The following is a 27,079-nucleotide window of genomic DNA, read 5'->3' on the forward strand; positions in this document are numbered from 1 at the left end:
AGCAACTGTTTTGTGATTAGAGAAAATGTGAGAAAGTACATTTGATTTGCACCTTGCAATATATGGTAAGAGTGTTGAGATGTAAACACAAAGAGTAAAGAGAAGATAAACCACAGCCCAAAATTATATGGAAGTATACAAACTGCTACAGGGAAAAGACATTAATATAAGATAGCTCCACAGCTCTGAAGCTCCATTTCAGGAAGCAGCAGATGCCAGACCTTTCCTATCACATCAGCTACTGCCTGCTAGCAAAAACGTTGGATATATTAAGTATGACAAGACAATTTGGAAGTCTGAAGTACTCTTAAATAAGTATGTGAGTGCTTGGCTCAGTGGCTTGATAATATTAGTTATCATTTGTGTGTGATATACAGTCAATGACGACTTTATACTTTGAAGTTTTATATAGAAATCTTCAGTCTTTAAGTGCAAAATGATGCACCAAAAAAGTGACCCTGAGACAGACAGATGGTTACATCAGTTGCTACTTCTCATGTCCCAGCTGAATACTGGGAATAAATTTAGATTGGTTTTTAAGAAGTGCAGTAACATTCCTAGACACAAGTGGAGGCGTAAATAAAATTTGATGACCTTGGGTGTAAATCTCTTCTGAGGTAATTCTGAAGTCATTGGTAAGATATATACGTGTACTGGGAACTACTCTGAATCCCCAATGACAGGGAGGCAAAACTGAACCTCAGAGTCCTTACAATCTGCTTGGGCAGCTCAGACAAAAGTTTTAAGGTCAGCACAGAGAGCACTATAATGAAGAGATGCATGCAGCTCATTTGCCAGTTGCATCCAGTAAAAAGTATACAGTATTTCAGTATATATATATATATGAAATATTTACCTGTATGGACATGCTGATATGTGGTGACATAGCACATTGCACTGTCAGTCCTTTAGAACATTTGCTATACCCAGCATTCAAATTTCAGCCATCAGCAAACATGTTAAAGACTTCCATATCTCTGGCCAAATAGATGCATAGAAATCAGAAAACTTACTGAAAATTGGTCTGGAGCAACAAAAATATTAGTTGTTGTAGGCAAGAAAACAGATTCAACATGCAAATCCAAAGAACCATGAAGCAGAGAAAAATTAAGTTACATAAACTTGATGTAGGTTAGAAAAGACAGATGAGTATTGTAAATAGGCCACCCTTAAGCACAATAATGGTCTGTGCTGTTAAACTCATAACCTAAGGGCCACACCTAATTTTCATGTGCATTGAGATTTATGTCAGGAAGGTAATCTCTAATTGCTGTAACACTGCCCCAGGCTTGATTACTTCTTTTATTGTAAAAAGAGGAGGAGGAGGCATGTCACAATGCATCTTTATTTATATTTAAGCAACTCCCAACACAAGACCTTACTGGTGTAACAAAATGGAATATAAATTATGTATACATTTATGTGGAGAAAACATAACACAATCCGCCGGTTCAGAATCTGGTTTGGACTGAAGAAGTAAAAAGGAGAAATTGCTTTGGTGTTTAATGAAATCTGTGAGATATATACATACAGTCTTTCCAATGCAATTACTGAGGTATGAAACATTGATTTTGCATGTGCTCATCCATTCTTTGATTACAATAAAACACTTTTAGAACTCAGAACTCAGGTCTGTGTTACTTCTGTTGAACTACAGCCAGTGAATCTCCATTGCAACTTCAGTCATTGGGAAGGAGAATTGGAACAGACAGAATTAACCAAGGGACTGACTGTATGAAAGACTACAAAGAAGATGTGCAGACCTCTGGTGTTAGCTTGAAGAAGAGTTCTTCCCATCCTGTACCTACAGGGTCTCTTAAAGCACTTTGTAGTGCCCTACAGCCAGTAGCATCCACTGAGAAACTTTAAAGTCACGATACACTTGTCAGTGTCTCACATTCCCATTCTCACAGTGCTGAGGAAAGGAAGCTGAATGGATAACACTGATATCCTTTGCTGCTATGCCCTTGACTCTGGGGATGTTTTACTGATTAATGCTCAATTCAAATAATATTTGAGTTGGATGTAAATATTGGAATGGCTATATATATATCAAGTTTGAAAATTGCTTTGAGACCTAAGAGAGAGAGTAACTCATACTGTGTCTGCATCAGAATTTTCAAATCACAGACTTTGAGGTAAATAGTTTTTAAATCTTATTATTACAATAATTATTTCTACTTAAATAGTGTGATACCCAATTCCATATACTAGAGAATTAGTAATAAATCCTTCTGAAACAATGCAGGAAGTTCATTCTTTCAAGTGGTTTTTCATGATGCTGTTAATAACTGTATTACAAATTAGTGATGTTTCTTGTATTATAGACACACATACTATGCTACTTGGTATTGTTTGCAGAAAAATATGAGAAGGAACTACAGGTTTCTAATAGCTCTAAAATTATGATAACTGAAGATATCAATGAAAAAGATAAAGGCATAAAGATATTCTGCAAGACAGGGAAATCCCTTTGGAAAACTCTACTGTGTAGATTACAAAACTTTTCAAAGAAAGCGTTTATGAGAGACAGTAAGAATTGTGAAAAATTCTGTCTTTCTGAGCTAAGAGACGCCAGCAATTACTTTGAAGGGAAAAAATAGGGCAAAAAAGAAGAGAGAAGTGATGTTTTACCACCCAAAGCAGAGGATTGTATGCATTAGATCTCCAAATGTCACTCATTTTCAGACTGTAAGTATATAAATTAATTACAACATACATTTATCTCTAGTATTCAAACTCTGAACAAAATTTCTTGCTTTGCTAGCAAAGTATGTGAAATAAAATGCACCATGAAAGAGTTCTAAGACACCCAGCTGTAAAAGCAAATGAGAGCTATCTGCAGTAAGCCAGGAAGGCACTTTATGAAGACAGTTTTGCTTCTTAAAGAAGAAAAGGACACTGGAAATTACAATTCCCTTTACTTTTGTTTATTCTTGCCTTCTTCCTGTTTTACCATAAGAGCTGCAATTATTTTCAGCATGTTACTTTTTCTTACTGGAGAAAGTGCAAACTGAAGAAAGAACACTTCTTCTCCCTGCAAGCAACACCAAAAGTGCTACTAAAGTAACACTTTAGTAACACTTGGCCCAGCTGAAGTTCGAAGAGACCAGTAATGGATCAGTGTTTCTGTAAGGTTTTGCAATTTCCCTCTCAAAGGTTTATAAAATGCAGTGGATAAAGGACAGCTTCAAATTTCTTGGTGTTTGCCAAGCTCATCCAGTTGTGCTCTTCCAGCTCTGCTTTGAAAGATAACAAGGACCAGACCTCTCAAGTCTATTCTCCTGAAATAGCATTGGGAAGAGCTCCTCTGTATTCCTGCAACCCTAGCAGCTCTCTAGCATGCATCTCAGTTTTGCCTTCAGGTGAGATCAAGCTTTCCTCATTTAACGGCTAAGCTGAGATAAAACACTACTGAGTCATTAGTGAACAAAGGTGATATTACAGCAATCATCTCAGACAGTAAACCACTTTGCACACTGTGCCACAATGATGCTAATTAAACACAAAGCACTCAGTCCAGCCCATATTTCAGCTGAAGAATTGCCACTGAGGACAATATTACACCAGCAATGAACTTGACCTAATGTCCTTGGAAAGATCACTTCAGAGTGACATTTCTGAAAATAAAAATGGCATAGCTACAACGGTGAGACACAGAGGAAGGAAGAGGGCAGTAGTTCAAACCTGCCTCTTTTAAAATTTAAATTAACCACAAAGCTCATCCCTTGCTTCTCATATTGGCACTTGGTTGCTTTAAAAATATTCCACAGCTAGGCAGATTAGAAAAAGAAAAGCCTTTTCCCTCACCCAATCTCACAAAAAAATCTTTTGTTGAAGCAGAAGGAATAATATGGCTTTCCATATAACCTTTGCAATAGAATTTAAGGTTTGACTTGCCAGTGAGGTCTCAAAAAATCCACGAACTTCTCAGAAAAGTATGTATCTTCTGATAAAATGTAAAAGAGAAGGACAGAGGCAAAATCATTTTTATCAGTGTCAGCTGTGTGAAGATACTTCATAAGGGTGATGACAATCGGGGCTGGAACACATCTCCTGTGAGGAAAGGGTGAGAGTGTTGGGTTGTTCAGCCTGGAGAAGAGGAAGCTCTGGGGAGACCTTACTGCAGCCTTAAAGGGGGCTTATAAGAATGATGGAGACAAACATTCCAGCAGGGCCTGTTGCAATAGGTCCAAGGATAAAGGTTTTAAATTGAAGAAGGGTCAGTTTATGTCAGATACAAGGAAGAAGTTTTTTAAAGTGGTGGTGGTAAAACACTGGAATGGATTACCCAGGGAGATGGTAGATGCCCCATTCTCCAAAACACTCAAGGGGCTCTGAGCAATCTGATCTCATTGGTCTTGCTTAGTGTAGAAGGGTTGAACGGGATTTTTTTCTATGCTGCATAAAAGTGAAATAGTCACTCAGGTTGAGTGTCTGAGAGAACTTTTCCTCTCCACATTTTTTTCTGATTTTTTTTTTTCAGGCAGGGAAGAGAAATGCAGTTTAAAAAAGTGCTGGTTTAAACAGACACTCAAGACAACTCTGAATGTAATAAACCACACCAGTGTCTTCTAAACAACAAACCATGGCTGGATGGATTTCGGGGGAGGCAGGCAGCTTCTACAAATTCTTTTCTAAGTTGAATAAATTTCTAGTATGAAAAGGAAAATAGATAATTTTAGTTTTTAAAAAATTAAAATATGTTTTTTTAATTTAGAAAGTAAGAAAATGTTGAAGGCATTATGTCAAGAGACTGATGAAGAGGCCTATGGAAACAATTAATGCTTTTCTGCCTCATATTCCACTTGCCATAACAAATGAACTGAAAATTCAGATCAAACATCTCACTCCACTTCTCCTTTGATTTTTGAAAAGCCAAAATAAGATGCCTTTTCCTCTCTTCTAGTAATATTTTTTCTGGTACTCTTGCATTTTCTTGACTCTAATGCAAACAAATTTGATGATCCAGTTTTCTGTAATTTTTTCCCCCCAGATTTCTGTTACCTGCATCTTCTGTTATCTGTATGTCATATAGTTTGCAAGCTCCCTTGTTCTGCTGTTGTCCAGTCTCTTGACTTACTGTTATTCAGGTTTTTGTTTCTTCAGAACACTTTAGGAGATGCACTGGATTGGCTACACCAAAGCCTGCTATCAATTGGGTATTTTTGATTAATTTATGGCCAAACTGCATAAAGATATTGCTGGAACTTTGCTAACAAAATCTGCTGCTTCACTAAGCATTTCTAAAACAGCCAGTCATCAAGGCAACTGAGCACACAAACACGTTTATACTTTAAAACATTTATCTAAAACGAAGTACATGCAAATACCTTTTATACTTACTTCACAGTTGATCATGAAAAAAAGCTTCAAAGTGAAGTAAAATAGGTCAAAAAAGGCTACAACTGAAGAAAAAGAGACTGTATTTTCAGTAGAAAGCCTTTTCTCTGTTGACTGAAGGCATATGTTTTAACTACAGCTGTAGCTAGCTCAGAAATGCATTTGCAAGAGTACAGCATAAGGTATGTAGGGCTGATGATAGGCAGATTAGCACACACTGTCAGGATTGAAGATGAGAGATATTCTTTCACAGAGTGTCAGAAGAAGGATTAACATACAGGAGGGAGCTAATGTCTCCTAATGAGCATAAAAGATTTGCAAAAAGCCTTGAGCTGTGTGACTCATTGAAACATCAGTTTACTATCTAACAGGAAGAAAAATAGAAAAGGAACTGAAAATGGGTTTGGTGTTTCATTTTCAAATTGAGAAAATAAACAGATTTATTTTAGAGAAAGGAAAAAGAATGTTCTGTTTCACGTGATCATTTTCTGTTTGGATTTGGTTTTTATTGCTTACAAAATGGAAAGACATAAAAAAATAGAAACAGGAAAAATTTATTTAACCAAATTTTTAGCTCTTTCAATCTGGAAGTAAAAAGGAGATGAAGAGCACAAAATCTCATGAAAGCTAAATTGAGAAATATTTCTGTGATACTCAACACATTTTTGTTAAGGTTTTTTATTTTATAGCAAACTAAGCTGAACTTTAAAATTTAGAATGCTCACAAGACAGAGAAAATACTCTGTAAAGCAAATTCTGTGTCAGTTCTTTTATCAAAACTTCATTGTGATCAATGGAAAGCTAACTGAGAGTTTGAGAGGTTTTAGCTTGCAATCCTGATAGCAGCTGCATAGGAAATGTAGTGAAAGACTGCCTGAGATATATCAAAAGGTATGACGGGGGATAGAAGATATTTTATTATTATTATCTCTTGTTTTCTTTAACTGCCAATTATGGAGTAAGAATATTCACATAGAATAAGGACTGAGATCTCTCTCTTTCACAGCTAAATGAGATTAAAAATGCCCACAAACAACACTTTCTTATTATCTTTTGAATTTTACATTTATAAAGATCATTCAGAAGTAAAAAAAAAAAAATCACAAGAGTTTTTATTTTTACTTTCTAGGGGTATGTAATGTGTGAGGCCACTTATCTTAAGCCAGTGTAATGCTACAGCAGCAGCTGCTGTCTAAGCTATCCCAGTGTTAAAAAGAGAAGTCACTCCATTTGTGAAATTTACTACTACATTTGCCCAGTCTTGTAATGTCCAGCCTCTCAGGGAATTGAGTTTCCTTTCTCCAAAGCTAGGTTGATTTTAGCTGAGTTTCTCCCCTGTCAACTGATTCTTCTGGTCATTTCAATGAGTGAAGAAAAGCCTAGGCAAAAACATTAAGAGGAATGCCTGGGTGAGAAAGCAACAGTCTGCTATCTATGGTTAGCACATGCTAGGGTGTCATGCCAATATGTATTTCAACAAGCAGCAACTATTCCTTACTAGGATATCATGAAAATGTGGAGAGTTCTGCAGCTACTTTGGCTGTATTATATCACATACCTGTCCATCCCAGTGGCACATAATCTTGAAATGAAAAAGCTCCACAAGAAGTATTTGAGGTTGAACAATTTTTGTGCAAAATAGGCTGGAAGAGCATAATCATGTTTTCATTATTATTGAGGGTGCTATTTAGATTGTATACTTTTCAGTGCAAAGGCAACTGTATTTTGCCTGCATGCTGCCATCTGCAACACCTCCATTTCAGATAGTCAATATCAGCAATTCACAGGTGTGCAAGTAAACTGGCAAAATAAACTTCGATCATGGTCAAGTCCTAGTGCTATAGGAGTTTATGCTACATAGTGAAGATTTCATGGCAGAAACTTTCATTTTAGCTGCTAATACTCATTTTGGTTTAAAAATTATATTTTCTCTTCAGTAATTCTGTGTCATTGTACCAGTTTCCCCTTTCTTAGATACTGTTCTGTATTACTTACTCTTGCTGGCATAAGATCTTATACATCACTGAATCTTTCTATTCAGTGTCCTCCTATTTCTTTTGTTTCATCAGTCCATCCCTCTAAGTAACCATATTCCAGCCTGTAAAAGTATTCAGTTCAATCTCAAGGCAAAGCTTAGGCAACACAAAGTGTGTGGAGAGCTTCCTGTAGCCCTTTGGAATACCGGTCATAAGTTGTCAATTATGAAGAAATTTCATGCAGATATCTTCTTAAAGCAGTTCCCTTTGTTCATAAACTGAATAGATATTACATGAGATACTGGTTCGGTTTGTTGTTTTTTTGGCTTTTTTTCTGTTTAGTTACCATGTAAAAGGTGGTTCCAGTAATTAGCAAAGATGAAACAATGAAGTGTGTGCAAAAAGAAGGGGATGGTGTCATTGCAGGGTCCCAGTTGGCACCATTAAACATAGCAGGCCCTGCCCCTCGTCAGACTATGTATCACAGAAAAAACAACACGAAGATATAAAGGCTGCTGATTTGGAAACAGCGGCAATGTAAAACTAGTTTTAAAAGCTGTGCTTTGTATAGAAGCATTGCCGAAGAAGCATTTCTCTGTCTTGAAATGGAACATTTCAAAATATTGTAACATTTAATAAGTTCTTCACACGTTCTTCTTAAAATGACCATGAAAAACATCTCTCTGTACATATAAATTAAAAAAATAATGTGGGAAAAACAATAAAATCCCTTTCTTTTCCCAGAAGGAGTAATAGAGAAGCATTGTTTGTGAAAAATATTTACCTTTCCTACCAAGAATATGTGCTTACTTATGCATCAAATCAACTGGATAATGGAACTAATTTTCTGATAACCAGTTCTGTAATTCTGATAAACTTAAATAATTAATTAAAGAAAATATATAAGAGGTCTTTGATTTCAGTGTTCCAACTTAGATATTTTCTGATTTGGGGGAAAATCTAGTTTCCAGATTTAGATGGCTCCATGATGTTCTCCAGTAAAAGAAACAACCATTTTCTCATGCAGAATAAGGAACATATTGTAGAGAGTTGGAGGCAAAGAAATGTCCCAGTTTTTACTTAGTATCTAGCCCTTCACTCCATGAAGTGCAACTTAATGTTATTTCAGCCTTCTGTTTAATTATCCTTGCTGTAGCTCATGAAATAAGGAGGAGTAACAATGTCAATTGAGGTCAGATATTTTGGTTATTACTTGCAAACTGTGTCACCTTAAGTGGACAGAAGATTGAAAAAATTGAAGATAATAATGCAAATCTATTTAAATTTGACGCAGGGGAGACATATCAAGTACAAAAATTATTTTGCATTTCCTATTGAACATAAAAGGAAAACATTAACAGCTGAAATTGGGTTATCCCTGAACTTTTTTCCCCCTACAGAAAGGTTACTCTATTTTCATTATTTTCTGTGTAATTTGTTCATCTATTTGACAGAATTCTGTGTTCAATCAGTTGGTCTTTTCTGTGTGGTTTCCCTTAATGAAATTACATATTTATTTAATGAAAGTGATCCTTCTTGAAAATGGCTTATTTAATTTGATGGTTTAATTTCGATTTCAAATTTTTTTCAGTTTTTTTAGTATTTTTTTTTTAATTCTCACTTGGGTTATATCTTTGATAGATTGTAATAGATTGTTGTGAAACATGTATTTTTGAAGCACTTTTCTTAACTGAAACAAACTTTTTATTGTTATTCTACTTCACTTTTTTATGTCGTGTGAGTTTTTCACTGCCATTGATATTGGAAATAAGAAAAAAAATTATGTTCCATGTTGTATGTACTGTTTTGTGAATTTGGATTTCTCATATCAATAATTATTGAATATGTATTTAATTTAGTGCATTAAATAGTCTTGAACTCAGAACTGGAATCTATTCCAAGATGTTTGTAGGAGGTGACTGGCTTAGAATCAATTTCTGTATTTCCAGTGAGCTAAAACCACAAACTATTGTCTTCAGTTATTGATCATGTGCATAGGGGAGCAGAGCAGAACACTTTCAGTTTTCCCACTCAGATGAGTAGTGCTCATCAGCATTTCAGAGAACTATTCCAGGAACTCTTTCTGGATATAGGCCAATATAATTTACATGTAATTAAAATAAACAAGGTGATGTCAGAGTAGCAAACACTGTCCTTTAGAAGATCTAGGCATCACATGCCTAGCAATTAGAGTGTTTACCCAAATGGGACAAAATTTCACTAAAGATGTTTCTTTCCTCTACAAATATGAGTCACAAATGTAAAGAATATTTGTCATGGCTCTTTGTGAAATAAAGTTTTCTTCCTTACTACTTGTTCCAAGCTCACAGCTGTCCCTAACAGAACTGAGTCCTGGAGCATTAAAGATAAAGCTGGAAATCAAGCACTGCAGTTTCCTCACCTTCGTAGATGTGGCTGAGTCTAGCAATATATGTAAATAGCTTTCCATATGTAGAGCCATATATAAACTTCTCTACAGTCAAGGATAATAAAAACATTGGAGAGTGAGGAACCTTTAAAATTACTAAAGTATTCAATTTGTAGGTATGCAGAAAGTACATACATTTTTAATCATAACTTGATTTTTTATTTATGTCACTCTGTGCAGCATTCAGAGAAACCTGAACTAGAATTAAATATAAAATAAAGAATTTATTTTATTTCAGTCAAAATGATAGCTGTGCAACCAAGCTACAGATTTTAGTTGGATGTTTTTGTGAAGTATGAAATATTCATCACTTCTTCAAAGGTTGTACATGGCTTAGAAAATATTATTAAATAAATTATACATCCTCTTCATAACTGCATATTTGATGCTTCTTTACCATATGCATTTCCGCCTACCATTGTCATTATTATTGTTCATTTAGTTTTAGCTGAGACTGCATGATTTTCTATTCTAGAGGTGATACTAAGAATTTTATAACCATTTGCTTTTATACCAATGTAAGTCATTGCTGCATATAAATCATGCTTCTGTTTTCTATTCCATGTGTCCCTTCTTAAAACACTGGCAAAAGGAAAGAAAATAAAATTATTTGCAGAAAATATAATGTTTCACAAATTAAAAAGAAAAATGTGACATTCATTTCTATTAATAAATAATGGGGGGGATTAAAAACAAAAAAACCCCTAAACAATTATATTTTGTTTGTGTGGACAGGTTTTGTTAGTGGGTTGGATACAGGAGTGGCTTCTGTAAGAAACTGCCAGAAGATTCCACCATGTCCAGGAAAGCCAATGCCAGCTGGGTTCAAAACAGACCCACTGCTGGCCCAGGCTGAGCCCATCACAGATGGTGGTAACACCTCTGTGATGGCATAGTAAAGAAGAAGGAAAAAAATAGGAAGTTATTGTGCAGTTGTAATTGCAGACAGAGAAGAGGGGGTGAGAATATGAGAGGAACAGCCCTGCAGACACCAAGGTCAGTGCAGAAGGAGGGGAGGAGGTGCTCCAGGCATTGGAGCTGAGATTCCCCTGCAGCCTGTGGTGCAGCCCATGGTGGAGCAGCTGTGCCTCTGCAGCCCATGAAAGTCCATGGGGATGCAGAGTGCCACCTGCAGCCCCTGGAGGAGACCCACACTGGAGCAGGTGTATGCCTGAGAGGAGTCTGTGACCCTGTGGGAGGCCTGTACTGGAGCAGGCTTCTGGAAGGAGCTTGAAGATCCATGGAGAGAGGAGCCAACACTGGAGTAGGTTTCCTGGTAGGACTTGTGACCCCATGGGGGTCACACACTGGAGCAGGTTGTGCCCGAAGGACCCCGTGGAAGAGTGACCCACCCTGCAGCAGTTTGTGGAGACCTATAGCCCATGGGATTCACTCACTTTGCAATTCATGGAGAACTACTTCCCGTGGAAGGGACCCCACCCTGGAGCAGCGGAAGGATTCCTGTCCTTGAGCAGGGTCAGGAACAATGTGTGATGCAATGACTATAACCCCGTTCTCTGTCTCACAGAGCAACTGCAGGGAGGAGGTAGAGCTGGGAAGGAGGGAGGGGTGGGGGAAAGGTGTTTTTAAGGGCTTATTTTACTTCTCAGTATTCTGCTCTGGTTTTTTTGGCATTAAATTCAATTAATATTCCCAACTCTTAGAAAACTCTTTGCAGTAAATTGATAGGGGGGGTGGGGTGTTTTTTTGGGTGTTTTTTTTTTTTTTTTTTCCACCATTCTGTGCATCTGTTTTCTTTGGAACTGAATTGTATGAGGAATCAGGAATATCAGTGTTATGGTTTGCCCATAAGTGAGTTATGATATATTAGCTGTTAATGATATTAGTCTGGGTTATATCATTAGTATAAATCTGCACATTAAAATATATTATGAAATACAAAATGAAAACTTTCAACCTTTTTATTAATCCACAATTTACATATTTGATTTTTTTTTGTTTTCTTGCAATGATTTAGACATAAATATTATAATTTTAGTTCTTATCAGGTAGTTTAGGACACAAAATGTAGCACAGTAAATCTAGAACCTCAGCTTCTTGTAGTCCTGAGGAGTGAATAATATGAAGAAAAGGAATAATTTAAAGAATATTCTTTATTTCATAGATTTAGTGCTCAGAAATTTTGAAAGTCAGGTCTCTTCAGCAATCAGACCCCACTACAGTGGAGTACTTAAAGTGTGTGAATACCTACTGCTTAGCATATAAAAGAAACAGGCAATATGCTAGTGAAGTTACTGATATAGTTACAGAAAAAAATACTTAAAATACAGAGAAGAAATTCTAGAACAGATTTAAAGTTTTCATGTACAAACTGGCAGCTTACGGGAGAGGCCAGTCATGCTCAGAAGCAAACCAAGATCTGGAGGATAACCATGGCCAAGAGAGATGGTTCTTCTGTGAGCAGGCAAAGGTACAGAAAAAAGCTTGCTCAAAAAAAAAAAAAAAAAAAAAGACTATATCATTATGGGACAGTGTAAGGGAAGGAAAAAAATATTGAAACAACTATCAACCAAGTGTTCACCAAAAAATGTGCACTTTCCACTTTGTGAGTGACCCACTGATAGAGTCATTGATAGTCTTGCAAATTCGCTGTTGCAAAAACAAATCAAAGTTTTGTCCTTTAAATCTAATATCTATGTGAGCTGATGTGGCTGTCTCACAGGTAAACCTTTATTTTTTTCTCTGTAGTAATATAGAGAAATATTCTATTAAGTTCCAAATTTCATTCAAATCTGAAAAATCATACTATTGTCTGAGAATGAAGTAGAAGTATAAAATCCTGGAGACTGTGTTAGTGAAGGAAATAGGGAAAATGAATGCCTTTCTTTTAATGTTCTTTTCTTTTGACTTAATTTATTTCACTTTATGAAATGATATTTTTAACTGCAGATTAATTTCATTTGCAGACATATTTAATAGGTAACTGAGTGCCAAAATTAATTTCAATTTTTACACTGACTTTAAATTCAGTTCCTTTATTTCTGATGCGTGAGTATGAGTTGAAAGGTGCTGGATAACAGAGGACATTTAATTTTCCTACTAAATATGAATCCTTCGATACTGAGCACTTCAAACTTCAGGATCCGGAAGGCGTCCCAAGTTGCCTGAATGGTGCATTTCAGGTTTTTTATTGTAGCAAGGAGGAAGAACAGACAGCAGAGTAGTGAAAAAAAAAATGAAAGTGCCTCATGGAAATTGCTGAGGGTTATGGACATAAACCCTGGCTTGAAGCCAAATCACTGACCAGGAAAAGAAAGAAACCACAAAAAGCACAGAATCCATTCTTAATCTATTCTGACATGGTAAGAAAAAAATGTAATTTAGATATAAAATAAAATTATAATACACATTCCTTGACCAAGATTCCATACAGGGAATTTTGTGCTATGGAACAACAGTTCCTTTATTCAAATCACATCCCCTGGGATCTGTGGCACCTTCTAACTCACACTTATTCCTGCAGATGTGCTGCTTCAAAATAAGAGATACTGACAGTGGTCATCTCCCCTCCATCCTGCTGCATTCCTGCACTCTCTTTGGGTTTTCTTCTGTGGAAGCACAAAGCTCCAACCACACATCTAATCACACTGTCACTTTCGGATAGCTGAATTCAGCTCTCTGTGCATGGTGCTCTGCAAGACACAGGTTCTCTTTTGTTAGACACTGTTCTCTGCTTGTCCTGTTCAGCTGTCTCCCAGGTACTCCTGGAGATGTTCTGGGAATCTGATGAACTACAATTCCCTGAGTGCTGTCTTATGAGGGAGGGTAGGATGTTCACCCAGGAGACAGAAGATGCATCAGATTGGAATAGACCATGTCTCTAATGTCTCTAACAACACAGCCCTTCTCCTTTCTGCTGCACCTCAACAAGAAGGGCCAACTCCCAAAACACTCTGAAAGACCAGCTGTAGGTTTGACTCTTGCCTATAGCACTGTGCAACCTTCATGCTTGACCATGTCATCTTAGAGAGGAAACTTGATCTCTGAGCATGTCTCTGGCTCATGGAAATGTTAAATGAGCTATCAACTCTTATAAATTATCACGTTTATTCTGTGAAGTAATTTTTAATACACACTATAGACCTAGCATCTGACAAGAACAACATAATTGGATTATCTGTCTCCCCCCAACATTTCAGTGATCCTAGCTCACCACCACAGACTTTACAGAAGTCTTCTTCACTAATTACAGGCAGAAAACACGGTAGAAAGAGTGAGCTACTGGTGTTGTCTGCAGCTCTTTCAGCAGAGAGAAGTTGCTTAAGCCTAGCCCAGCTACTGGTTTCAGTTTAAAAACCCTACTTGATGTTTCAGAAGAAAGCTAAGAAACTAGCAATCATAAATTTTTTGTCATCTGTTCAGGGGAAAGATGACAAAACATTAACATTAAAAAGGAAGCCAAAATTTCACGTGTAAGATAAAAAATTATCTGTCCAGGTGTGAATTAAAGTGGGGAGGAAACAAAACAAAACAAACAAAAAAAAAAAAAAAAAACCAACCAAAAAAAAAAAAAACCAAAAAAAAAAAAACCCAAACCAAATACAACCTCCCTTCCTGACAATATTATAGAAGAAAAATCTTCCAAAGCATGGGACTACATTGTCCATGAGTTATTAGTAAAGGCTGCCTTGGATCCTTAGTAAAGAACTTTATGAAGAGTTTCAATGAAGGATGTTATTTATTCTTTCCTCTGCTCCCTGTCTTTGAATCTCTTTCTCTCTGTGAATGGACTGTGAGTACATTATTCACTGATGGAACCTGTGAAAAGAAATTCTATTATGAAATTTCAATAAATTACCTCTATGTATATAAGCCTCTCTGCTAATGTCAGAGACTCATCTTCTCTCAATTCAATCACAGCTCTGGTGGAAGGGAGGGGAGAGAACATTTACAAACAATCACAAAAGAATGTTTGTAAATTCATTTCTGTTGTGAAATTCATGCAAACCACTCAGTGGCTGAACTGGTCATGGAATTTCCTTTAACTTCTTTGTCTGGACTTCTTTCTCCACAGTGCTGACATCCATATTCTCCTTAGAATTTGTTAGATATTTATTGTAAAATTATTCAGTTCCATTCCGGACTGACTTTGCTGAACATATAAGCAGAACATTCACAGACTTGTGACATTAAATCAGGACTACTGTTACAGGATTGCAGAGATGATCACACCATTACTCTTTATTAAGACACAAATGCATTTTGGAGTTTTTCAGATAAATGTTGCAATTTTGTTGCTCATTTAACACTGGAAGAATCAATTAAAAGATGCCCAGTAGAAGCATGAAATGTTACTGGAACCATTTCCTCCATTCCACAGATAAAAAAAAAAAAACAAAAACAAAACAACTGAACAAGCAAGCAAAAAAGAGGGTAGAGCTGACTAGACTGGATTACTGACTGCTGAGAGTGGAGATTCACCCACAGTAATTCCCAATCTCATCAACTTCCTTCAACTTACCTCAGTAGAAGTGGAATGAGCTTGCACATGTATTAAAGAACTCTTGTGTCATGTTGTCATAGCTATTAGTATGGGCTGCATCCCATAATTTCAGACTTCTGAAGAAAATAGCTTTGAGAAAAGGTGTTGATTAAGGCAAAAAATCTTTGGTTTATCCCTCTTTCTGTGTGTTGGGGAAAAAATATGGCTTCTGCATGAAAAAACATTTGTGATAAGGTATAAAAACTCTGACACTTTCTGATTTGCCCCTCCGTCCCCTACACATATGCACACACTGAGACACACAGACTTCCTCTGCATAACCCCTGGCTGCTCCAAATTCTTATACTAAGTGGTTACACAGTTTATGGCTTGTGCCTGATTCATGCACACAGGTTATAAAGGTAACAGAAGTGCCTTCAGCATTCTTTGTTTCTTAGAAGGGCTTTCTTTCTTTAGAAGCAATATGTGTGGCAGTAACTGGAGAGGGTTGTTTTTTGTTTTTTATTTTTCCACTTTTAAGTCTATATAAGCTGGTATTGGAGTGAATGTGTTTTATCTCTTTTTACTACATAATTTGTGAGGAAGATGGCCTCAGCAAGTTTTGAAAGCATTTATTTTCTTTTTATTTTTTAGTTCTCTTTCAATTTGATTGCACTTTTTGTTTCCTCTTTTTTCTATTTTCTTCTGCCCTTCTCATAATTTTCTTTTTAATTATTTCTAAAATGTCATGAGTTGCCTACTAAAATTAATTGGTCTCCCACTGTTTCCCTGCTTTCCTGTTCTACATTTACAAGATTCATATTTCCACTTTCTCCCTTTGTTTTGTCCTGTGGAACAAATAGCTTATTTGTTATGGCACTTTTTCTTCTTTTTCTTCAAGGCCTAGGGAACTTTGGCTAAATTTGTGTTCTGATATTGTAGAGCTCTGTTGGCTCAATGTGTACTATGACTTTCTGAAGGGCAGTGCACATGAAATGTGCCTCCTGTCGTTGCTTACAAAACAAAACAGCAGTGCTGAGAGATTGGATTTTACAAGACCAAAGAAAATCTGCTTGATAGATTTCAGGATCCAGATTTTTTTTTTTTTTTAACTGAAAGTTTCAAAATCACTATGGGCTCACTTTAAATTAAATACACATTATTATCTATGAAGACTCTTCCCGTTTTTTTTTTTCTGAATATGCAGAGGCAGTCTTCCTAAAACTCTATGTGGTCCATTAACATATGTAGGACTATGTGGTCCATTAACACCACAAAGGAAGCTTCATTTTCTCCACTACACTTCCCTCTAATTCCATACATCTGCAAGTCTTTATGAAGTAATTTATTTGCACTAAACATTGTGGTTGTAAAAGCAAGCCACACATTAAAGAATTCATAAAAAAAAATAGCGCAACAGTCGTCAGGGGGCTGTCTTTAGAGATGTAATATAGAAAGCTGGAAAGGTGAGGTTCAAAGAGTAGAACTGTAAAATGTGCCACCAGTTCATTTTTATTTTTCTTTAAAACTGCTATAATGCTACTTTTATACACACTTATTTCCTGAGTTTATGTCTGTATTTGTTGTACTTATTTTTGAAACTCTTGTATAGATGGTTCCAGGTGTAGCTGAGAAATCTAAAACTACACAGGATTTACTTTTCCATTACAGTGAAGTATATAACATCTGAGCCTTTACAAAATCTTTGCACATCTGAGGTCTGAACATTTGCTGGTTTGGACAATGCTGAGAAATTGCAAGGCTGTACAGAGAATTTGTTATGTCTCAGTTCAGCTGTGCCCATTTCAAAACAGTAAGTGGACGCACCACTCTCCTGTTGAGGCAGCCGTCACTGCTCGCATGTTTCAAAGAGCCCCTTTGCTGCTGCTGAGGGTGGGTATGGAATGTCCTGTGGCTGCAGCATCCCATGGTGGCATGTGCACGGCAGGCATGCTGTGCACATCCTGCAGTGCAGCATGTGCCAGTCAACACCTCCTGGCTTCGTACATCCACAGACAGCTCCAAATGGATTTCTCTGTAATGTTTGGTCTGCTGTGAAATGATGTACACTGCTTAGTAATTTGCATATAAACAGAACATCAGCTTTCTGTAGAAATTGGACTGACCCTATTACTGTTACATGAAGCACATTTACCTAAACATTGTTTCTTGATATTTTGTAAAATGTTAAATATAACCATAATTACTAATCACAAAATCTAATTTTGTGCTTGAATTAAGCTACTGCACAATAGTTTGTTGGTTTTTTTTTTTGCTTTTAATTCACAAGACAGTAATTTGTTATTTGGAAAATTACCGTCTCTCATATTTTTCAACATCCTTTTGCAGCAAAAGCCTCATTTAAAATGATTTATTATTCTCCACAAAGAAAATTTCAGGATGGATTTTCATGTTACTGCTGTGGCCTTTCCTGAATGGCCTGATACATGATCAGGTAAGGCCACATTTTTGGAGGAATCTTCTTTGAAGATCTCTATCTAATAAACCAATACAGTGCTCTTAGTCTCCAAACTGCAAATCTTTAAAAACATAGAACTTCACCTGCTTAAAACCATACAACCACATTTGGAGGAAAAATTGATAATGCGTTAAATAATTTATTAAGAATAATACTTCCTTTTATGTCTTCACTAATAACCTAATAAACAGAGACCTACTGCTCAATGAGATATATATTGAACAATTTGTATATCTGTAGATATTTATACTTGTTTTGTCTTGTTGGAGTCTATCCAGCATATAATGTCTTTCTTTCATATACAGAAAACATATTTAACAATTACCTTTTTCAAAATACTCTCCTGAATTAGTCACTTACCCAGAGAAACAAGGATGCCTGCTTTACTCATATATTATAAAATACCCATGAGATTTAATTTTAATAATAAGGATGAGAGCTCAAAGATCACCAAAGAGTAGGTATCCTTGGAAGAGAAAAAAAGTGTTTCTTAACCTCTAAGGCTGTTTGAAACTTATTGTCAAAGAAAACATAATATTTAATTTAAGATCATGATTCTCAAATTAGGAAAGTAATTTAAGTTTAACAATACAGAACCAAATGTCAGAGTTACTGGAAGACATGAGGGTCTCTATCAATTAAATCAACAACTAGATGCCTTGTAAGTTAGCTGAGTAAGATGCCGAGATAAGAATGAAAATTTTGCTGGATTGTTTATCAGTCAGTGTGTAGAAAATCTCTCTGCATGGTGTACCATTTTTAACAGATGCACTTTATGATTCTAGATGAGCTATGGAAGTCCCAAATTACAGGTGAATGTGCAAGAGTCCATAACTCCTAAAACGAGAAGGATTATTAATAGAAAAATTAACATGAAAATGTTGAGTTCTATTTTTAATTAGAAATATATTTAAACCTGCAGTGCAATTCAATGAAATGGAAAAATCACTTGCTGACAAAAAGGTCAACAAATCCAAACCATCCATGCTCATGTAGTAGAGATCTCTATTTCCATAATATTGGAAGACTAACTGTGTCTTCAAGGATGTAATCAAAATTTAAAGAATTAGTGGAATATGTTATGGTATCAGAGAATAAGAGCCTGTAAGAGGAAAGAACTGAAAGGGCAAAAAATAGATTTGTAGAGGTTAATCCACAACAAGAACAAACACATGCCCTTGGACAAAATATCTTAGCAGCCATTATAATAATAAGAGGGGATATTGAAAATTACAGCCAAGATTTCGGACAAGATCCATTACTGAAAATAAATCCTCAAAATCACCATAAAGTAGAAAAGAAATAATGAGCTTCTGAAGCAATAAAAACATTCAATAAGTTACCTGATGGCATGGCTTTTGAGAGCATGCATTACAGAAATACATGTGTTTAGAAACTGAACTGGGTAATATCAGTACAAAAAAAACTTCTTAAACCAGTATTTCAAAATCTTTGCAAAAACACTTGATCCAAATATCATTATTTAAAATGAGCCTGCATCATTATTTAAAAATTTAACATTTTATAGTTACTTAAATAAATATTGGAACATTTCTTCTTGGAAATTTAAATTCACTATTTTTAACTGGCATTATAGAGTTTGAAAGATGTGTAAGTTTTGTCACATATTATGCACGCACATCTATGAATTATTGGAGTAATCAGGAGTGAATTGGAAACACAGTTTGGAGGCTCCCGTAACACTGTAGAAACAGGAGTGCTATCCCTTGGCAGAAACAAATATGACAATAAATAATGAGCATAGCATCACTTCTTGTATTGTGATATGTACTTGATAATTACTTGGAGCCTAAAACTGGCAGATAAATATTTATCAGTTATTTAAGAAACAGAGAAGACCATTATGTTCTATTCAGTTTGACATTCTGTGTAATAAAGGTCACACATCTTCACTCTGAGAAAATACATATTGGAGGTATGAATACTAGAGAATACAGATTTACTACATTGTGGCAGACAGATTATTTTGGAAGGACAGAAGTGTTAAAGAATATTATATTAGCATGTGATATATATTAGAGATACATAGATCTTTCAAAGTTATGAATGCACTGTTGCACTGCCATGGTCATCGTTGAAGAATTCTTGTGATAATTTTGACCCTGGGAAATGAGGACTAATACCCACAGACATGACCTACAGCGAATGTAAAGGATACCAAGAGGTAACTGTAATCTCAGGTCACAGAACGAATTCACACCATTTCTGACATGAAGAAAGGACATAATGAAACAGACTGACAAAACTCAATCTGCATTAAAGATCTGGTTGGGATGATGAAATAAACTATACCTATTTTATGCTATGAGGCTTAATGAGACAAAAGAAATCTGCAGGAGTAGAACTGTATTAAAGTTCATAAACCTGCTGGGCACAGTCACAGTGAGTTACAAATGGATTAAAGACCAAATGAGTGTTCTGAAAGGAAAGGAACACAATGTCACACTTGGAAAAGATTACCAAGAACTTGACATTCAGTATTTGTTCCAAGAAGATCAGCAGTATCATTAATCTAATAATTATGGCACAAATACTTTTGGCATTGTGTAAAAACACAAATATGCATCAGTTAATGAGAGAATTGTTGGAAGGTTATTTGGGCAGTACAGAAATATTTTTCCCATAATGTGTTTCCATTTGAATGTACTTCTATGAAATTATAATAATTAGGGTCAGATATTTTGGTACAAAATTGAAATTAAATTGCCTTAATGTAATTTGCAAAGTCAGATTCTGGGTATTAGTTTTTACCAACTGCCAGGCAGAATTAGTGCTGTCTGACAAATGAAAAAAATACCGTACTCAGAGTTCTCTGAAACTAACCATGAGGAAACCACAGAGTTTGCTGCATCAATGAACAGAATACTTTTTTTTTTTTTTTTCATTTACCTCCTTACCTGACATCATTTTGAATGAAGCAAGAAAATGAACACTCCATGCAGGAGAACCGAGTTCATAACTGTCACAAAACACTGGAAGTCAGCATGATAATGAGCCAATTTGTGTGGAAATGAACTCATTAATGCTAATGTTTTGCTGACTCCCAACTGATTCACAAACTCCTTAACAAAAATCAAAACAGAAGAAGGAGGGGAAGTTCATGAATTTTGGAACTGTTGTGTGAAGAAATAAATGTATCTCTTCCTTATTCATATTCCAATTTCAGTGATCTGCTCTGTGCTCTAATCATCCCATCCCAAAATACAATCTGGGGAATATCAGTTTTTGTAGAAGATATTATAACTGAATTCTAGAAATACCCAGTAGGTAAAAAAGAAAGTATTGATTATTTCTAATTTTTAATTATTTTAGAACAAAACACTTCTTTACTTTGAAATGAATAGGCTTTCCAACCTGAAGAAAATAAAAATTTTTATATAAGAAATCTCAAAAACAATTCTGCAAGGTATTGATTCTCTTATAACACTTCAGATATATACAGAAATCTGTTCTTCACGCAAATTATGTTTTTACCAAGGTAATTTCCATAGTATACTGGTAGAGTATACCAGTATCACCAGTCATTTCTACATCCAACCCATGTATTTCAAATTCAACATACTTTTATTTTCCCTTAAAATAAACCCAGGAAAAGCCACAGAACAGCTGAGGTATAAAGGTAAAACATGAAGTTTTGTTATCTCAGAGGAGCATTGAGAGTTTTATCATTACAAGCTGCAAAATATTAGAAAGCTTCTACTGCAAAGCATATTCAACGAGCTGGAGGTCACAAGGTACGTGCAGTTCAGATAAACATCTCAACTCAACTCAGAAAGATTAGACTGTAAATCTTGCTTGAGTGCTTGAATAAAGAACTGCAGAAGTGCATCACATGAAGTTACAACTATTTTATGAAGATTAGAATAAATTTTTAAGACTTATGAAGATAAATTTGCATTGAGTTTATTTTTAAATTGATATTTATTAGATTAGGTTAAGATGATGCAGGGTTCAATTAACATTTAGTAATTTATAATTATTTTATCTACTTTAATTCATACTTAAAGCTCTAATTAATTAAAATTTTAGAAAATCATTCTTCTTGATTATGCCAATTACTTCAGTCAAAAACTACCATTTATTTTTATAGGACCATAGTCAGTAGAATTAATTGTATTTCTTTGCTACTGAGCACATATCTAGCAAGGAAGAGAGCTAAATTAATTTAGCAAATTTACTTCTTTTATTTCCTAACCAATATTCAATATTTATAATAATTTTCTAAATGTGACAGCTATACAGTGATGCTATGTTTTACAGAATCTATTCAAATTAATTTTTTATGGGTTTTGGTTGGTGGTTTTGTTTTTTCTTGCATCAAAATGCCTTGAGTGGATCAAATTTCTTTGAGTTAAAATCTGAAGTGAGACATCTAGGATCATAACCACCTCCTAGACAGAAACCTTGTATTACCAAACAGTTCTTTATCTCTTTGCTAAGGTAAAATACCACAATTTATTTTCCTTTTCTATTCAGCTTAGATATTCCAAAGTTGTCAACTTGCTGATGAACTAAACGAAGAAGATTAAATAGCGTAGTTAACGGAAGTAAATGGCAGTGACGTAATTACATGTAATTTAATTCCTTTTTTTGTTGTTCCTTAAGGCTAGTTTTTAATAATTGGTACAACAGTCATTGGTACTGCACTGTTGTGCTGCTGAAAAGTCATGCCAGAAAACATTCTGACCCTGCAGCATAGGTCTGAGATAACTGAGTTAATTTTAAACAAGTAGTACTATAAAGTAGATAAAGAACACATCCAGGGATCCATAAAGGCTGTTATTTTTATAATCAAAATAAGATCATTTTATTCCAGTGGAGGCATTTCTCTAATACTATATTTTATTTACATACCTGAGAGATTATTTGAGTAATGCTTTCTTTCACTCTAGAAGAGTAATCAAAAGGCAACTATATTTACACCAATCAACCTTACACACTGAGGACATGACCTGCTCTCAAGATCACTGTTTTTCAGTGACAATAGTCCTCAAAACAAGCAGGCTGCAAATCACATTACTTTTACTAGCAACTTGCAGCTAGTCCTTGCCACTAGACCTCCAAAGACTTTTTCTTGAAAACTTGGGTTTTCCCACCATTTGCATCACATGACAAAAGACCAGCAGAAGGGAAACATGTCGTCAAAAGTCCCTAGAGTACTGCAGAGAGAGTAGAGATCATGGCTTACAGTCTGTTTTCTGCCACTTTCTTTTTTAAGGAAAGGGAATTTCTGGACATTGTAACCTGAAATGTGATAATTTTGACAGCAAAAACATTTCCCGGAGCAGAGAGTTGCAAAGGGTCACCTGCGTGCAAAAGTGGTTTACTCAGGAGCAAATACTATCAAGAAATACTTTTCCCCCAAAGCGCTCTCATTGTAATTCTATCTGTCAATACCAGATGAATATGTGACCACACACTTTATTCACTCAGCAACAGTCAGGTAATAATCAGTGGCTTTATGTTATTCTTTCCAGTTTGATTTGTATGCTGTGTGACATTCAGCTTTGCAGCACAGAATGGGTGGGGAAAAAAAAAGCTAAATTCCATTTCTGGGAGCTCCTGAATTCTTTTGCATTTCAATGAAGATTCACCTGCACATAGAGCAGCTGATCTACAGAAGCATATTTTGCACAGCTGGAACACATTAAAATATAAAATGTTATTTCAATGATCAGTTTCTTCCCTGTGCAGAGAAATATGCTCCAGATAAGCTTCAAAAGCGCATACTTTAGCACTAGAGCAGATACAGCAGTTTATGCAGATGGTTAAAAGAACTATAATAATCTTGTTAGGAGAAGTTATATCATAGAAAGAATTTCTTTGAGTGTTTAGGCCTTTATTTATAATCTTCATAAATCACCTGAGCAGACAATCCTACTTTGAAAAGCTTAAACTTGCTGACAAACCAAAACTGCAAACACTGAAGAAAAGTAGAACCATGAGTTAAGTAAGCAGTTCCTACTGTAGACAGAGAAAAGAATTGGATTATTATGTGCACCAGATGACTAATGTCATATTAAAATAGTACTGAGATATCTGAAAATCACTGGTTGCTTAAAAAGAGAAAATAGATGGGCACAGCATGAGTTCTGTGTATCAACATTCTCCCCATGAAAGGGCTGGGGTGGACAATATCCTGGAAAGGAACACAACCAGGCCAAACAGCTGACCCAAATTTACCAAAGGGATATTCCTTATTATACAACATCAGCTTAGATATAAAAGCTAAGGGAGACAGGAGGAAGGGAGGGCATTTGTTATTTTCCAATATTTGCCTTCTGGAGCAACTGCTATGCCTGCAGAAGCCCTGCTTCCCAGGAAGTGTCTGAGCATCGCTTGCTGATGAAAAGTAGAGATTAATTTTTTTCTCTTCACGTATGCATGTGCAAACTTTCATTTTTTTTCTTCCTCTTTTTTTTTTCTTCTTTAGTTAACTGCCTTATCTCAACCTACTAGTTGTTTTCCATCTGATTTTTCTCTCCCCTGTCCCATTAGAAAGGAGAGTAATAGAGTGGCTCGGAGGGCACCTGGAGTCCAGCCAAGGTGAACTCACTACCGTGTTTATATTAACATATAAACAAAGAACAACACCAGAAGTTTTGTCTCTGTCCCTTTTATCTACTGTCAAAGAACAAACACCTGTCTATGTGATACAGAGTATTGTCAAAGGAAAAGCCAGGTGAAAACCTCAGATACACCAAACAAAACCACATTTTAATAGAAACCATTTTTCTGCTTGTATTTAGAATCATTCAGATACTATTTTTCTTATACTTTTTATTCTTCTAAACTAGATGCAAAATTAGGTAGCCATATAACTGTAAATAAATAAATAACACACACACCTCATTCACTTCTGTTGTTTTCAGAAATACAAGAATAAAACAAACTTAGATTTTGACAATATCAGAAATTTTATTCTATCCACATAAAATATAGCCTTCTGAAACTGCTCTATAACTCCAGTTGTTTGTCAGAAAAAAAAAATCACTACCCTTTACAGAAACAGTCAATTAAATAATTTTGTGTCCACTTGGAAAGATCACTTACCATGCTCTCTTATCAAAGCAGTAATTTTCTTTGCCTTGTACCTAATTAATTTAAACTTACCATATACAGTTCTTGAATGACAGTCCTCAACATATATTTTAAACTAAGGATGATAATGGACAATCACACCGCCTCTCTAAGGATTTTCACACATAGAGAAGATCATTTGCAAAAACCTAGGGTGTAAGTTCATAGCAGAGTCATCACTTCTCATTAGTTTCACCTGCAAACACTCAGTGCTCTATACCCATGGGGTGTCATGCCACACTTTGCAAGTGGAGTAAATGGCCCCATGAAAAAGGCACCTAACAGGTAGAATAATTTTTCAGGCTGGTAGTCAGTAGTGAATCTCTGTTTGGTCTGTACTGCTGAGCTATTGGACAAAAACTGGTAGAAATTCTCTCCAAATTGTGGAAATTACAGAAATGTCATCATCTCCTCAGAGAAGTTCTCCAGGCTGTTAACTTCATATATTGATGGTCACAAGTTGACTGCATATCTTTGACAACAGTTATGATTATGGGGATGAGTCTTTTCTGACTAATTTTCTTAACTTTTGTCTCTGTAGGCATCCAGGAAAGCCAGAAGTAAAAAGACCAACCAAACAAACAAAAAAGCCAAAGAAAACCACAACAGTGATAAAAGCGACAAACAATCCTCATTCTTTTTACTATATCCTCTCCCTCTCTATAAATTGGTACCCATGTTGCATTCAGAGAAATGAATGTTGTGTACCATTTCCCCAGATTTCGTTCTCTACAGAAATTCAAGATAAAGGTGGAGAGAAAAGGGGAAATAAATGTCTAGTTGTAACTGAATCTGTAGACCTCCTTCAGTCCTTAAGGAGTGTTCAGCTGTCTGAAGTTTATCATGGTAGCCAATGATCAAATACCAGCAGGCTCCTTAGGTGATACTTAAGGATTAAACAGATAATCTAATTCACATCCTTCTTACAGATTTTGATGCCTAAGACTGACACTATTCTTCATCAAGATTCCTCTTAAAGATCTATAATCCTCATAGATCATAGTCCCATTTGAGTTCAGTTTTCCCTTTAAAACCTTCTTTTTAGCCTTGGCACATCCAGAGGGTTTGGTAACAAGGCTCTATTTAATTGCTCAGTCCTTTCTTTCTTGATATGAAAATGAGAAAACTTTACAATTACTAAAGTGTATTTCAAAGGACAAAATTATATAAAGGAAAAGACCCATATTTGAACCTAATATAATGATTTCTCTTCTCTGCAACCTGGGCTACTGCCAAATATAGTCCTTATACCCTATTTCAGAAATTACCAACGGGACAGTGATTTTAATTGAAATTATGATGTTAAAATTATACATATTGAGAAAACAATTGTGTTTTCAAAGTGTGGTTTTGTGTTGCTGTTCTATGAGACACTGAGAATCACTTTTTTGCTAATCAAAGGAACCAGGAGGCTCCCAGGTCCTTCTGAGATGAGACTTTGATCTTGTGTTATTTTTTATTTCTGACTCATGATTTACCTCTTGAAATCACTTGCTGCTAGTATTAAATCAGTAGAGGTTTTGCTCTGAAATGATGTCACTATCAAGAATAAAATATAGACTCTTCTTTTCATTTACCAGTAGCAGCTATAAATTAGCTGTAATTTTTTCTTTGCTTTTTATTATGGTCTACTAAGGTAAATAACCTAAAATTAAAAAAAAAAAAATCAAAATAAATATTTCAATAATATCTTGTTTTTATTTTTTAAAGCAGCTTTATGAAGAGATTAAATTTTAATAATGGTTAAAATTACCTTTTTTTGTGCAAAATTAATCTCAGTTTGTTTTTAAAGTATTTTAGCAAAATTCTAACTTATAATATGTGATTTCCTCTCAAAATCTATCCACAAGTAATTTGGTTAAACTTGTAAAATATCACAGTCAGATTTCAAACTGCACCACAGTCATTACTTGTTTATCTATTTCTTTAATAAAAATAATAGATATCAGTTCCTAAGGGAAAAAAGAAAAAATAAACAAGCACTTGCTAATGAAAATTACTGTATATGTCTATGCTAGAGCTGAATTAAAGCCCTGTAGTTTACGGTAGGAAGAAGAGGTCAGCAGGTGATAGCATCCACATTCTGTTGTGGCCACAGTGGTGTGTTTGCAGTCAGACTATCATGAGGTGATAGAGTAAAGCTTTAAAAGCTTCTCCTAAAATAAAGTTGACAGAGTTTCTCAGCCTCAAACCTAGTGTTTTTTAAAACTCTCTGTATTCCTAAACCACAAAATGTATCTTAAGTAAGGGTTACACAGTTCTGGATCTGAATTCACCAGAACAAATGTTATATGCACTAAAATAATTGT

At 35.4% G+C, this 27,079-nt stretch overlaps 2 long non-coding RNA genes across 2 annotated transcripts; one reads left to right on the forward strand and one right to left on the reverse strand.

The window, feature by feature from the left end:
- Positions 1-6,476: 6,476 nt before the first annotated feature.
- Positions 6,477-10,557, reverse strand: LOC135288441 (uncharacterized). Its single transcript, XR_010351545.1, has 4 exons — positions 10,505-10,557; positions 9,721-9,787; positions 6,902-6,986; positions 6,477-6,722 (listed from the first exon to the last, which is right to left on the reverse strand). It is a non-coding gene; the product is annotated as an uncharacterized LOC135288441 (long non-coding RNA).
- A 154-nt stretch (positions 10,558-10,711) lies between these two features.
- Positions 10,712-26,386, forward strand: LOC135288448 (uncharacterized). Its single transcript, XR_010351546.1, has 4 exons — positions 10,712-11,293; positions 17,540-17,645; positions 24,124-24,236; positions 25,312-26,386. It is a non-coding gene; the product is annotated as an uncharacterized LOC135288448 (long non-coding RNA).
- The last annotated feature ends 693 nt before the right edge of the window (positions 26,387-27,079 follow it).

Source organism: Passer domesticus, chromosome 1, assembly GCF_036417665.1.
Source record: "Passer domesticus isolate bPasDom1 chromosome 1, bPasDom1.hap1, whole genome shotgun sequence".
Taxonomy (NCBI): Eukaryota; Metazoa; Chordata; class Aves; order Passeriformes; family Passeridae; genus Passer; species Passer domesticus.